This window comes from Labeo rohita, chromosome 4, assembly GCF_022985175.1.
Source record: "Labeo rohita strain BAU-BD-2019 chromosome 4, IGBB_LRoh.1.0, whole genome shotgun sequence".
Lineage (NCBI taxonomy): Eukaryota > Metazoa > Chordata > Actinopteri > Cypriniformes > Cyprinidae > Labeo > Labeo rohita.
Genome location: NC_066872.1, coordinates 38,598,092 through 38,612,113, shown reverse-complemented (window position 1 = coordinate 38,612,113; position 14,022 = coordinate 38,598,092). Strand labels below are relative to the sequence as shown.

At 36.6% G+C, this 14,022-nt stretch overlaps 1 long non-coding RNA gene across 1 annotated transcript; it reads right to left on the bottom strand.

Moving 5' to 3' along the window:
- Positions 1-6,525: 6,525 nt before the first annotated feature.
- LOC127164088 (uncharacterized) lies at positions 6,526-9,118 on the bottom strand. Its single transcript, XR_007827595.1, has 5 exons — positions 9,075-9,118; positions 8,942-8,999; positions 7,274-7,335; positions 7,016-7,075; positions 6,526-6,619 (listed from the first exon to the last, which is right to left on the bottom strand). It is a non-coding gene; the product is annotated as an uncharacterized LOC127164088 (long non-coding RNA).
- Positions 9,119-14,022: the final 4,904 nt, after the last annotated feature.

Below are 14,022 nucleotides of genomic sequence, written 5' to 3'. Positions count from 1 at the left end.
GATGGGGTGTTATTGAGAGCTTTGGTTTATATGACAAAAAATTTGAGCAACTGTGGGATTTGAACTCAGGACTCCAACATCAAAGAGCAAAGATTTATCTTCTGCGCCATCGAGTCTGTGGGTTTTTTGGTCATTTTGGATGGGGTGTTATTGAGAGCTTTGGTTTATATGACAAAAAATTTGAGCAACTGTGGGATTTGAACTCAGGACTCTAAATGTAAGAAGCAAAGATTTATCTTCTGCACCATTGAGTCTGTGGGGTTTTTGTGCATTTTGGATGGGGTGTTATTGAGAGCTTTGTTTTTTTTGGTAAAAAATCTGAGTAACTGTGGGATTTGAACTCAAGACTCTAAATGTAAGAAGCAAAGATTTATCTTCTGCGCCATTGAGTCTGTGGGGTTTTTGGACATTTTGGATGGAGTGTTATTGAGAGCTTTGGTTTATATGACAAAAAATTTGAGCAACTGTGGGATTTGAACTCAGGACTCCAACATTAAAGAGCAAAGATTTATCTTCTGCGCCATTGAGTCTGTGGGTTTTTTGGTCATTTTGGATGGGGTGTTATTGAGAGCTTTGGTTTATATGACAAAAAATCTGAGCAACTGTGGGATTTGAACTCAGGACTCTAAATGTAAGAAGCAAAGATTTATCTTCTGCACCATTGAGTCTGTGGGGTTTTTGTGCATTTTGGATGGGGTGTTATTAAGAGCTTTGGTTTATTTGGTAAAAAATCTGAGCAACTGTGGGATTTGAACACAGGACTCTAAAATTGAAGAGCAAAGATTTATCTTCTGTGCCATTCAGTCTGCGGGCTTTTTGTGCATTGTGGATGGGGTGTTATTAAGAGCTTTGTTTTATTTGGTAAAAAAAAAGTTCAGCAACTGTGGGATTTGAACTCAGCGCTCTAAATATAAGAAGCAACGATTTACCTTCTGCACCATTGAGTCTGTGGGGTTTTTGGGCATTTTGGATGGGGTGTTGTTGAGAGCTTTGGTTTATATGACAAAAAATCTGAGCAACTGTGGGATTTGAACTCAGGACTCTAAATGTAAGAAGCAAAGATTTATCTTCTGCACCACTGAGTCTGTGGGTCTTTTGGGTATTGTGGATGGGGTGTTATTGAGAGCTTTGTTTTTTTTGGTAAAAAATATGAGCAACTGTGGGATTTGAACTCAGGACTCTAAATGTAAGAAGCAAAGATTTATCTTCTGCACCATTGAGTCTGTGGGTTTTTGGTGTATTTTGGATGGGGTGTTATTGAGAGCTTTGTTTTTTCTTTGGTAAAAAATCTGAGTAACAGTGGGATTTGAACTCAAGACTCTAAATGTAAGAAGCAAAGATTTATCTTCTGCACCATTGAGTCTGTGGGGTTTTTGTGCATTTTGGATGGGGTGTTGTTGAGAGCTTTGGTTTATTTGGTAAAAAAAAAGTTCAGCAACTGTGGGATTTGAACTCAGCACTCTAAATATAAGAAGCAAAGATTTACCTTCTGCACCATTGAGTCTGTGGGGTTTTTGGGCATTTTGGATGGGGTGTTGTTGAGAGCTTTGGTTTATATGACAAAAAATCTGAGCAACTGTGGGATTTGAACTCAGGACTCTAAATGTAAGAAGCAAAGATTTATCTTCTGCACCATTGAGTCTGTGGGTTTTTGGTGTATTTTGGATGGGGTGTTATTGAGAGCTTTGTTTTTTCTTTGGTAAAAAATCTGAGTAACAGTGGGATTTGAACTCAAGACTCTAAATGTAAGAAGCAAAGATTTATCTTCTGCGCCATTGAGTCTGTTGGGTTTTTAGACATTTTGGATGGGGTGTTGTTGAGAGCTTTGGTTTATTTGGTAAAAAAAAGTTCAGCAACTGTGGGATTTGAACTCAGCACTCTAAATATAAGAAGCAACGATTTACCTTCTGCACCATTGAGTCTGTGGGGTTTTTGGGCATTTTGGATGGGGTGTTGTTGAGAGCTTTGGTTTATATGACAAAAAATCTGAGCAACTGTGGGATTTGAACTCAGGACTCTAAAATTGAAGAGCAAAGATTTGTCTTCCGCGCCATTCAGTCTGCGGGCTTTTTGTGCATTGTGGATGGGGTGTTATTAAGAGCTTTGTTTTATTTGGTAAAAAAAAGTTCAGCAACTGTGGGATTTGAACTCAGGGCTCTAAATGTAAGAAGCAAAGGTTTATCTTCTGCACCGTTGAGTCTGTGGGATGTTTGGACATTTTGGATTGGGTGTTATTAAGAGCCTTGGTTCCATTTGACAAAAAATCTGAGCAACTGTGGGATTTGAACTCAGGACTCTAAATGTAAGAAGCAAAGGTTTATCTTCTCCGCAATTGAGTCTGGGGGCTTTTTGGGTGTTTTGGATAACTTTGTTTTAGATGTTGTAACAATGTTAACAACTTTGGGATTTGAATTTAGGACTCTTAAGTTTAAAAGTCAATGATTTATCTGTTGTGCCACTGAGTCTGGGGACATTTTGGAAGTTTTGCATGGGATTTTATTGATAGCTTAGTTTTATATGATGAAAAATGTCAGAGTTTGGGGATTTGAACTCAGGACTCTAAGACCAAAAGGTAAAGATTTATCTTCTGCGCCACTGAATGTTTGGAGCCCAAAAGCATTTTGGATGGGGCATTATTAAAAGTTTTTTTTTACATAAAATTTTAGTAATTTGGAATTCGAGCTCAGAAGTCCAAGATGATGTATTTTCTTTGCCATTGAGTCTGTAAGCTTGTTCTGTTTTTTGGATGGGATTTTATGGAGAACTTTGTTTTATATGATGGAAAACATTAACTGCCCAACATTTTATCTTATGATCCATGGAGTTTGTGGAGTTGTCAGGTATTTTATTTAGGTACAAGAAGGTAGTCCAATGATCCACCTTATTGTTTAATCAATTCTCATCTCAGTTTGAGCCCTATATCAGATAGAGAAAGACATATCCAGTGCTCAGCGTTTGTCATGAAATTTTCAGGGGAAGATGCTGATATGTATTGCATTGTATTCACCACAAAGTCTGTCAGATGTCAGAACCAAATGTACAATGTAATTATCATGAGAACTTTATTGAAAGTCAGACTGATAAACAATGCAAATAACATTTAGCATATTCCTTTTTTTTATTTGAAACAGAAACCTGCCTGGAAGTTTCTAGTGATCCTACTGACCTTGATTAGCTGCTTCAGGTGTTTTTCATCAGGTGGGAGCTAAACTCTGGAAAGTGGCTCAACTGGAACAGGATTAGACAGTCCTGTATTTTTAAACTCTCTTTGTTCCTACTACTTTTTTTAAACTCTTAATGTAATTATTACACTTACTGTCCACAAGGCGGCGATGACACCACAATCTGATCTCATGCAGATATACGCTATAATAAAATTATACATTAAAAAGTTTACAGATTGCATAATATACATTTGACACAGGCAGGCTATTTAATCAAATAATAAAGCATTACTATAAATGCATGAAGAGGGATGAGTCCATTTGGCCATGGTTTAACCTGTATTTAAAAAGTTACGCTTGTCTTTGTCTTTCTGTGTAGATCAGTTAGACTCACTTTGCAGCCTGTTTCTCCACACATCCACCATCCATAACCTCACCGATCCAGAGCTTCAGATGTATGGGATTATTTTTGTGCCAATAAGAATGAACGTAACTTTATAAAACTGAACGTAACTTTCCAAGAAACGATCAAAAATATGCCACTGCAAAAGAAGAAAAACACAATGAAAATGAAAAAATGAACTCAGTCGCACGAATTTAACATGCTTTTCAAATATGCTTCATTCTTTGTTAATGATTTTCAAAGAATCGTTTTCGCGAATCATGGATTCTGAATGCGTTGCCACAGCTTTCGCTTACGCTTCGCAAATTTTCGTTTGCTGTTTTGGCACAAACCTCTCGTGGGGGCGGGCTTAACAGCGATCTACTCTGATTGGCTAATGAGCTTTTGATGGACAGTTGCTCTCTGACCTGGAAGCACGGACGGTGACGCGAAAACGATTCTTTGAAAATCATTAACAAAGAATGAAGCATATTTGAAGAGCATGTTAAATTCGTGCGACTGAGTTCATTTTTTCATTTTCATTGTGTTTTTCTTCTTTTGCAGTGGCATATTTTTGATCGTTTCTTGGAAAGTTACGTTCAGTTTTATAAAGTTACGTTCATTCTTATTGGCACAAAAATAATCCCATACAGATGAAGACTTCAGAAAAAGCAGGATGTGAACTGGGAAGTGCTCACTATACAGATACAGTGTATGTCTGTTTAATATCCAGTTTGAGGGGTAGTGGACACAACTGGCACACTTATATCAATGTCCAGCAGAAACAATACATATTGTGAATGCAGTGCCAAATGAAGCAAACTTATTGCATTTGATATGCCATAACGAGCGTATGTCAATCTGCCTGGATGGTAATGCATGCCATGCAAATGGTGACTGCATTCATACAGGCCCTAATAAGGTACAAGAAAAACAAACATAAACCATCCAAGTAGCCAGCAAACAAATGAGATACAATTTTATAAGTGAACAAGAGTTTACCAAGTAAAGAAACTGTAAAGCAGGGGTTCTCATCTGTGGCCCACGAGATCCATTTTCCTGCAGAGTTCAGCTCCAACACTAATCAAATACACCTGGACAAGTTAATCAAGGTCTTTAGGATTACTAGAAAGTCACAGGCAGGTGAGTTTGATCAAGGTTGAAACTAAACGCTGCAGGAAAACAGCCCTGCTGTAAAGAATAAAAATAAATTGATGGGAACACATGTTCCCTAAAAAATAAATATAAAGGGAGCAGGCGAGTTACATTGTACAATTTCCAACTGATCTTAAGTTTTAATTGATTTTACAAAAGACAGTGATGTTTTCCCTCAGTTTTGTTTTGTATTCCATTCCAGCCAAAATATCTGAAGATTCTTAAATCAAGTTACATTTACTTGAAGTCTTTCTTCTCAGAAAACAAGACAATTTCATTTAGCATTTCTAGTAAATCTCAACTGAAGATGATATTTAGATATTTTAATTGGAAAATAAGACAATGGCACTAAGGAAGACCCTTTTTTGCAATGTATGCAACATTCAATGCCATGAAATTAACACTTTCTGTTCTGATTTAAGGCTTTCATTTGTGGAACTAGGAATTAACATGAATTCTAGCTTGACCTAAAGAAACCCTGGAATCGCTCTTCCAACAACAACAACAACAACAACAACAACGACATAAATCAGCTGTGTTGTCACCAAACTAAAGAAAATAAAACTATGGAGTGTTTGTGCTGCCTTTATGCAGATTTAAAAAAAAAATTTACACTCCCATACGGTTTAAACGACCCCTTACCACCACTTTAGTGACCCTCACCCAAAAAAAAAAAAAAAAAAAAGTTTTTTTTTTTTTTAGCTCACTTTTGAAAAGCAGTACAAATACTAGCAATGCTGTGTAAACAGTAGCATATTATCATTAATATAAGGCAAAAACACAGAAGATAATTGTGGACTACATCTGTTCACTAAAATTCATCAAATAAAACTTACATCAAGCTAAATATTAGCATGAGAAATAACCTGGACATGATGTTTAACTCCACCCTTACACTATATTGGAGGTTCCCAACTGGTTTCACATCACCTAGATTTACACAATATGAAGTGCATCAACAGCACTAGTCTCATTTATTGAACAAGCATTGGTTACTGAATGCATTAATTTTCATTGGTTTGATCATAACAGACCTACTTGTTCATCCACTCTGAGTCACAACCCACCAGTTGAAAACCACTATTACAAATGACATTTTTGCATTGTTGCACTTAGCTCAAAGATTTGCATGGATAACATGGAACAATGTCACCATGCTACTTATTTTGTGTCAGGAAAAACTGAGGATATCACAGGTATGCCCAATGTACCATGACAGGACCCCTGGAGTGGAACTGCACTTGTAATCCTGGCTTTATTGGAGACAGAGAAACTTGCAAAGGCACTCTGCAAAGAGTGGATAAGTACAGTAAAATGTAAACAAAGGCACACAAATAAAGCAATACTATAACAGTAACTAACTTTTCATGTAAGGAGATTCGAAACAGAAAATTAGACTTTTACACTGGACTAGCTGTATGCTTATTCTTAATCATTTTAACACAATGTTTTTTTTCACCTGAATGAGACCGAATGACGGCATTTACAAAGAAAAATATATTCTTGAACTTGGGAGACATGGCCCTTTACAGTCTTTGCACCTATTGCAGACGCTTACAACAAACCAGAGGTAAGACTCAAATGTGGTCAGATTAAGCAAAAATTGTGACTTGAATCACCTACCTAACAGTAGCACTTTTCAGTTGTATTGAAGACTTGCATTGCTACAAATCAAACCAGAGATAAGACTCAAATGTTAGCATTGATTTTAACAAAAATTTAGACATTTAAGAGTTACCTAAATGCAGCACTTTTTTATTTTTGAGAAGTAGTAAAAAATAAAAACCTCACTTGCGGCTTATTACTGCTACACAATCAAAATGTTTAAGCAATCATGAGATGGAGCTTCTTGCATAGGTTCCAGTCATCAAAAGAGCAAAAAACGACCCATTTATGTACATGTGGCAGCCTGAGAGGACTACCAAAGGGGAAAAAAATGAAAGGGGACAACCACCCCATATAACCTGATCACAAAAACACAGCCAATAGAATAAGAATCTTTATTTGACAAGCAATAAAATTATTCAGGATGCTAGTGTTTCAATCAGGGGCAGCAATTTCTTGATGGGTTAATCCAGAAAGAAAACAAAACTGAGCTACCTATAGAGAGGGACACCTCACTACCTACTACACAACCACTGCGAACTCATCCCAGTGAACCCTTCTAACACAGGATTAGATGGTGCCCGGTCACACTTAAAGAAAATCACAGCATCAAACCCCAAAGAAAACTGTAAAAGCTCTGTTAAATGTTACCATCACATCTCATTAACAAAAAACAAACAAACAAAAAAAAAAAAAAAAAAACACATACCTTAAAGACACCACGCAAATACATGAAGATGCGGAATTTAGTCCTTTCAACAAACACATTCTAAAACATAACATTAAAATAATCCACATTACACATTTCTCCCAACATTTTAATAAACTCCAATACCTCCTATTTTAAAATACATACCATCCAAAATGATACTAAGAACATAATGTCCCAAAATACCCCTTTAAAAACTTTAACAACTCCTTCACCCCACCTTTCAAATACTCAGTTGCGCACACAATGCACACTTACCTCAACTCTGAAAGCAGTATGTATCAGGACACCCGAGCCCACTAGGGATGGACGTATCGATCCTAAAGTATCAATATATCGATACTGATGCGAGTATAGAAAATATCGATACTCAAAAACTGATACTAAGGTGCTTTATTTACTAGGGATTTTTAGCAAAACAATGCATACAATATGCATTGAATTGGACATAACCTACATTAGCGAATAACTGTGCAGGATCGAACTATTTTCCTGCAGCTCTGAACGCAGGCAAACATTGCAAGACAGAACCAGTCAATCACAGAGCGCATTCACTCACATCAGACAGTGCATTCAAACAGGGCTGTTTCCCCCAAAAGGATCATAAGAAAGCATTGATGCTTTTGGGAACGGCAGCCCAGAACAGTTATTTTACAATAAAGTAGTTGAAATTGTAACCTACATAATTAGTGCAATTACATTTATTTAAATTAACGTTTAAAGTTCATTGATCACGTACTAATGTTAATACCCTGCCAAAATAAAAATGTTGCATTTTATGTGGGCAACAGCCGGTCACTGGCAGCGCCTTAAGTAACGAAGTATTTTCAACTATAGGTTTTGTGGATACCACTACAGTAAACATTAACCATGTGAAAAAAAAAAAAAAAAGTTGCAGTTAAGGATATTAAATGTTAAAATGCATTTTTTAAATATAAAGTTAAGGGGGTATAATTACACATTTTACATAATTACACAAAAGCGGTACAGCTCATCAGCAAAACTGATATAAATCACGTTCACGTCAATGAAAGCTACACACATACGCCCTGCATTTTATTCATTATCAGTTAATTTCAAGATCGAAGACCGCAGCAGGAGAGAGCGCGGCATTAGCACTGGAAATATAGGTTAGTGTTACTATTAATGAAGATGATTGTGTTGAGCGTCTAACATTTTTTCCGTTTCATTTGTGGCAGTTTGCGTGTTTGCTTGCTGAAAAGAAGTTACTCAGCTGCTTATCCGCGGCGATGCATGTTGCATTAGCACGATCATATCAGACTATAACATGCATATATCCTATAAAATGCTCTGACACGTTTTTTATTTTTTTTTTATTTCGGGAGTAAAGTTTGCACGTGGTTCCCACAACCAGTTCCAATTACACTTGTACAGTTTCTTCTGAAACGCGGCCCAGACCAACTCCTAAAAAAATGGTTTAAGCGACCGGATTTAAATGCGTTTCGGAGGGCATTTACATCTGGGCTTTTCAGAGCAAATGCATTAGGCGACCAGGTGTAAACAAGCCCTTAGTTACTAAATTAGTTCCCACTAGTGGGTATTGCGGCATTCTAAGTGAATCGCATGGCCTCCTGTGGAAATAAATAAGAATTCTAAGCCGCATTCCACGCAGTTTAAATTTAACCTCAACTCCGTATTATTTTGACTTGGAAACTAATAAAATAAGTCACCTGATTTTCAAGCAAAGACGCCACTAATGAAAAGTTGGAGTGAACCTGTTGGTTAAGGAACAGATGAGATTGGATAAAATACTGGGTGGAAAACTGCAGGTGTCTTAATTGTGCTGCGAATTGCTAATTGGCCTAACACCAAACCTAATTACTTGCTTTGGAACCACATGTCCTTAAGCTAATTTGGCTAAAGACTACCTTGTTAGAAACTCCTACTGTGAAGGCCAATACTTACCATTAGAAACTGCAGGCTATCACAAAGCAAGCTGATAGAGATATGGGAAAAATATCACCTGAAAAACAATAGGAAAAGTATATGAGCTTGATTGAGAATTTTAGCATTAAAAAAAAAACACCCATTTACTCACCCCACAGAACATGAGCAGGAAAACTACTGTGAGCCATCTTACAGCAACTGACCAAACAGGCAAACTGACTAAAGCTGGCTATTTAAATGTTAGCTGCATAGGCAGTGTGCAAGCTCATTGGCTGACAAACTAAGAGCCTATTAGCTCATTTGCATAGAATGCAATCTGATTGGCTGACAGATTACAAGTAAAGGACCTATCAGCTTGTGCCATGGCTGGCTAGAAGATTATCCATCATGTGACCTTGTGCCATGTGACTGAACTTAATCATGAAATAAACACAAAACCTCTAATATGTCCTAATGAGACTGTTACTGTGAAACAAACACATGGAATGGGACAGACAGAAGAAGCTTTAGCTTGAGTACTTAGTAAGAAAATATAGTTCATTGTCAAAATCAGAATGTAAGCTAAAATATTACCTGGACATGTATTTACCAGGTATTGTGTTTAGCCAAATGGCTTTTGCTCTACGTGATATGTGTCTCTTAATGAGAGGATGTTGTGTTGTGATGTGATAGCAAGTTTCACTATTGTCACTGATTATTCTTGCTTTTATTTAGTTAAAGGATGCTCCTAAAATCCTGAGGTACCACATAGTGGCCTGCCATTTTCAGATTCAGAAAGAACAAGACAAGACACCAGTATGTATTTATTTTATAATGACAAGAGTAATAATCAAACATGAAATTATGCAGTTAAAATAAGCTAAAATATTTTTTCTGTTATTTTTATAGGGACTCTCTACTTTCTAGTGAAATCCAAGTCTTACGTTAACTTGTTTGTTTAAAGGACACAGATATGTTGAAGTTGGTTATGGATCCAATTCATCAGCCTGTCACCCTGTTTCTGCCAACGGATGCTGTGATGGCCACCCTGGCCCAAGAGCAGAAAGACTTCCTGTATGCAATGCATAACCATGATAAGGTAGCTGCATATCTTAAATACCAAATCGTGCATGACATTAGGTTGAGTTTTTTTTGCCAAGAGCATGGCTGTATGAATGATCAAGATGAATACAGTATGACAGGAAATTCAGTGTTGACTCCCTAATGCATCTTTAAAATGTGTTCCAATTTATTGTGTCTATTAGCTTCTGCCTTCAGAGCCCATCCATGCCAGTTTTTTAAAGTGTCAGCAGGGCTCAGATCTGTCGGTGGCCTGCATGGGGGAAGATCGTATAGTGAGTACTTTTGGAGAAGAAGAGAAAAAACATTTGCCTTGTGCATTCATTAGCTGCTTCTTTAATCACTATGCATCATATCATGCGTATTTATCTCTCAGGGAGAGCTTTATGTGAATCATTTATTTTGTGTGTTTGTGTGTGTCTACTTGTAGGGGTAAGCTGGCTAAAGAGCCATGTACTAAAGCCTCATCTAGTTACTTAGACCTGAAAAATCCTTCAGGTCCCACAAATTCTTTTTTTTTCTTTTTTGTGTATTTAAACCTTTCCAACAACGACTGTATGATTTTGAGATCCACCTTTTCACACTGAGGACATCTGAGCGACTCATATGCAACTATTACAGAAGGTTCAAACACTCACCGATGCTCCAGAAGGAACAACTGCATTAGGAGCTGGGGGGTGAAAACTTTTGAACAGAATGAAGATGTGTACACTTTTTTATTTTGCCTAAATATCATATTTTTTCATTTAGTACTGCCCTTCAGAAACTGCAGAAGATACTTACATGTTTTCAAGAAGACAAAATAAGTTAAATTTACCCTGATCTTTAATTCAAAAGTTTTCACCCCCCTTAATGCATCATTTTTCCTTCTGAAGTATCAGTGAGTGTTTGAACCTTCTGTGATAGTTGCAATATGAGTCTCTCAGTTGTCCTCAGTGTGAAAAGATGGATCTCAAAATCATACAGTCATTGTTGGAAAGGGTTCAGATACACAAAAATGCTGAAGATATATACAGTACTGTGCAAAAGTCTTAGGCCACTAGTATTTTCATCAGCTAAAAAATGGTTTAAAGTCAGTTAAAGTCGGTCTTTTGCTGTAGTGTGTCAGTAGGAAATATCAGTTTACATTTCTAAACATTCATTTTGCCATTAATTATAATAATTCAGTGAGATTTTTGTGTGGAGCGCAGGCTGTTGTCAGACTCCTTGTGCAAACAGAGATCTGATCTCTCCATCATTCAATCCAGTCTGTCTTAAGAAACAGAAAAAACGGAGACAGACTAAATCCAGAAGAACCGTGGCAACATCTCCAAGATGCTTTGAGAGACTTACACTTACAAAGCTACAGTACTGTTAAAATTTTTAGGCAGTTAGGCACATAAAATGAGGATGCTGTCAAAAACAATGTCATAAATAGATTTTCTTTATCAATGAACTTCTATTAACTAAAATAAATAAGCATTTGTTGTGACCATCCTTTGCGTTTAAAGCAGCTTTTGCCCTAGGTGCACTTGTGCATAGTTTTTCAGGTAGCTTTGCAGGTAGGATATTTGAAACATCTTGGAGATGTTGAAACAGTTCTTCTGGATTTACTCTGTTTCAGTTTGTTCTGTGTCTTCATGTCATTCCAGGAAGACTGGATGATGGTGAGATCAGATGTCTGTGTGGAGCACTGGCTGTTGTCAGACTCATTGTGCAAACAAAAATCTCACTAGATCATTACAATTAATGGCAAACAGAATGTTTGGAAATGTAAACTGATGTTTCCTACTGACACACTACAGCAAAAGATAAAAATAACTTGCTTTAAACCATTTTTTAGCTGGTGGAAATACTAGTGGCCTAAGACTTTTGCACAGTACTGTATATATATTCAAATACACAAAAATGCTGAAAAACCAAAGAATTTAGCTTTTAGCATCCTTAGAACAGCCACGTTCGAGTATACATATATATATATATATATATATGATACTGTATTAAAGAATATAAAGTCAGAGAACAAAAGTGTGTTCTTCCAGATTCGCTGATGTGTGGGTATTCAGGATGTACAGTCAACATGTACAGTGGTCACATGGTCATAATTATAAACTTGTTTTGTTTTCTATTCTTAAGTCTGCAACTGTACAGAACATGGGTCTTGAGATGAGGGTCCTAAAGGTACCGGTTCATGCTTTTGTGAAGAGGGCTGGACTGGTTCACAATGTGAGAACAAACAGGTACAGACCTTCTGGTTATTCTTTGTTTTTTGGCATATATAACATACTAAAAAAAGACAAACATTGCTTTATACCTGCGAGTCCATTTCATGTGTTTCTGATGTTTCAGCTGATGTTCCTGTTTGCAATCCGGCTTGCCATGAGAAAGGCGTCTGCATGTGTAAACCCTTCTATGAAGGAGACGTTATCACCTGCACAGGTACATGAAGAGATCTCAATAACAAAAGTGATGATTACACAAAAGTAGAAATTGTCCACTCTGACCTCTTATGTAGCGGCCAAAATGTGCAAGTACTCGAACGTGGCTGTTCTAAGGATGCTAAAAGCTAAATTCTTTGGTTTTTCTGCATTTTTGTGTATTTGAACCCTTTCCAACAATGACTGTATGATTTTTAGATCCATCTTTTCACACTGAGGACAACTGAGGGACTCATATGCAACTATCACAGAAGGTTCAAACACTCACTGATGCTCCAGAAGGAAAAATGATGCATTAAGGGGGTGAAAACTTTTGAATTAAAGATCAGGGTAAATTGAAGTTATTTTTTGTCTTCTGGAAAACATGTAAGTATCTTCTGCAGCTTCTGAAGGGCAGTACTAAATGAAAAAATATGATATTTAGGCAAAATAAGAAAAATGTACACTTGTCCATTCTGTTTGAAAGTTTTCACCCCCCCAGCTCCTAATGCAGTTTTTCCTTCTGGAGCATCGGTGAGTGTTTGAACCTTCTGTAATAGTTGCATATGAGTCCCTCAGTTGTCCTCAGTGTGAAAAGATGGATCTCAAAATCATACAGTCACTGTTAGAAACACAGAAATGTTAAAAACAAGAATTTATGGCACCTGAAAGATTTTTCTGAAGAACAGCAGGCAGTTTAACTGTTTAACAGGACAAACAAGGGACTCGTGAACTATTACTAAACCAAAAAAAAAAAAAAAAAAAAAAAGCTGTGGATCATTTAGGTTCACACAGTATTAAGAATCAAGTGTATGTAAACTTTTGAACAAGGTCATTTTTATTAATTTAACTTTTATTTTCTCTTGTGGACTATTATGTCTTATTCAGGACAGTACTTAATAAAAACATATCATGCATTTTGTGTGATCCCTCTTATTTTGGTAAAATAATTAACAGTTTGCAGATTCTGCAGGGTGTATGTACATTTTTGATTTCAACTGTACAAGCCGGAGCAGCTTTTGTTTTCTTTTTTTCCGGATGAGAGATTTTTTTGAATGTGTAAATGTTTCAAACTTGGTAACCAGCAGTCTCTAACTCCTGTTGTACCACAGGCATTAATAAATGTCCATCATACATGTTTTAACTGCCCTGCTCAAAGCACAAATTAAATGAAAAATAGATTATAACAGTTGTGAGCTTCATATATCTATTATATGCATAATAAGTCTTTTGGGGTTGCAATCTTTGACACATGTGACAAATGCTTAATTATCCAAAGCATCTTAAAGTACATACTCCTGAAAACTATTTTTTGTTAAACTGAAAATGCTAAAAAGAGACAGCGTATATGGCAATTTTGTGTTCAGTTTTCACTAAACAACATAAGTTGTGCACTCTGAATTTTAAAATCTTGCAACCCTGCTCTTGGCAAACTGCACACATCATTACTTAATTTGGGATGCAGCCTGTTTGTTTTGACCTTTGTTTTTATGACAATTGCTTGTTTTTTCCTAAATTCATGATGGGAACAAAAAAAAGGCTTTGAATTGAAAACATTAGACATTTTTCAGCTTTCTTTCCCCACTGGTTGCAAGCAGATCCGGATTATTTACTGAAAATACTAAATGTATGTTTTTAGGTTGG